The sequence below is a fragment of the Silene latifolia genome, chromosome 11 (assembly GCF_048544455.1).
Source record: "Silene latifolia isolate original U9 population chromosome 11, ASM4854445v1, whole genome shotgun sequence".
Classification (NCBI taxonomy): domain Eukaryota; kingdom Viridiplantae; phylum Streptophyta; class Magnoliopsida; order Caryophyllales; family Caryophyllaceae; genus Silene; species Silene latifolia.
The window spans coordinates 201,789,536-201,791,348 of record NC_133536.1 but is presented as its reverse complement, the minus strand read 5'-3'; positions in this window follow the sequence as shown (position 1 = coordinate 201,791,348).

The window sequence follows — 1,813 nt, the reverse complement described above, 5'->3', positions numbered from 1 at the left end:
AATTACAAAATTAACGAGGTGTCAATTTAATACTCCCTCTGTTTTTCTATATATGACTTTCTCACATTTCGAGACACACACTTCTCTCTTCAATATCTCTCAAATTATATGATTAAATATAGTGATATGTATACTCATATGAAAGAATTTTTCATAAGGAATTTAATGGTATAATTTTTATAATTTTTTACCAAATATATTTTTGTAAATATTAAAGTCAAAGGCTCACCTCGAAAAAACAAAACGTCATATATTAAAAAATGGAGGGAGTATATAAGAGCAATAGCAATAGAAGAACTTTATATAAAGTTCTTTTTTTGCCATGTCATATTTTAGTAATTTCAATGTTTAAGAACTTTTGTTTACAATAGATCTCATTTATATAGGTGCTGTTTGGCCTTGCTTATGAAAAATGGCTTTTCCTTTTTAAAATGAGTTTATTCACAAGTTACTTTTCGGAAAAGTTTTAGTTGTTTGGCCATACTTTTGTAAAAACGGTTTCTCACAAAATTTATATGTTTGGCTTAACTACTTTAATACAACTTTTGTTTGCTTATTTGGTTCTTTATATAAAAAGTAGAAGTAGAAGTAGTAAACATCTACTTCTCCTTTTGGGGGTGAATAATCAGTTTTTGACTTCTCAAAAGCACTTTTAAAACTCTCTAATTTACCATGTTTGGCCAAGCTACTACTTTTTCAATTACAAAAGCACTTTTTAAGCTTGGCCAAACAGCACCATAAAGTTCTTAAATTGAAAATAGATTATAGTAATTGGCCTTTCACAATTTTCAAAGTTATATTTATTGGTCACCAAATTCCAATATGTAACAAACTAAGTTCTTATTTTAGAACTTGGTTCTTTATTTTAAGAACAACTTTTAGTTGTAATAGAGGAACTTTATAATTTGGGGTTCTTATTGAAGACCCCAAGAATAAGAACCACTATTGTTATTGCTCTAAATATTGCATAAATGTTGATTATTTTCTTTCTAAAGTTTTTGTGTCAACATTTAATATCGCATTATTTTATAATTTGTTACTCCATTAAAGAATAACAATTGACAGGAACGAAGAAGGTGTTGAGAATGCTCCAAAATTAGTTTTAGTTAGTCTCCTATTATTTAGTTAATTAGGGGCTAATATGATTCCTATTAATATGGCATTAAGATAGTAGTGGTCAAAGTAATTGTTAACAACAAAGTGTCTAATGGCAGTTGATGCAAGAGGTGGGTTTGCCCACTAGTTTAGGATATTTAGTTAAAGTTGTAAGCCTATAAAAAGGCTAGTAATGTATCGGAAATAATTGAGTCACTTTACGATAACTTTCTCCCTATATTTCACTCTCCTCTCTAATTTCTAGTCTATCATGTGGTATCAGAGCTTTTGAGGCGGTGTTGACAACGTTGTCATCCCCGCTCAAGTAGTCAGGTTCGATTCCCGAAATGGGGCGATCATAAAAAAAAAATGTTGAGAGCAAAAAAAAAAAAAAAAAAATCCCATTTTTGTGTTGAGTTACAAGTGAGCCACGCAGCCTTTGTACCAATTTATTTCCACATTGAAAAAAATTTGAGAGAGAAGTTGAGTGAATTGTTTGGTAAAAAAAAAAAAGGTGAAAAGTGCATCATAATTGAGAGATAGAGAGAAGTGCTCTATCGGGTTTGGTAGAGAAAAATGGCTCTACCGTATTTTGGGTGAAGAGAAGTGCTTCACATATTATGGTGAGAAGTGGTGGAAAGAAGGGCTCCATCGATAAATCGGATTTTGGAGAGAAGTGCCCCAAATGAAAGTTGGTGATGATGTGCACCAACAAGAG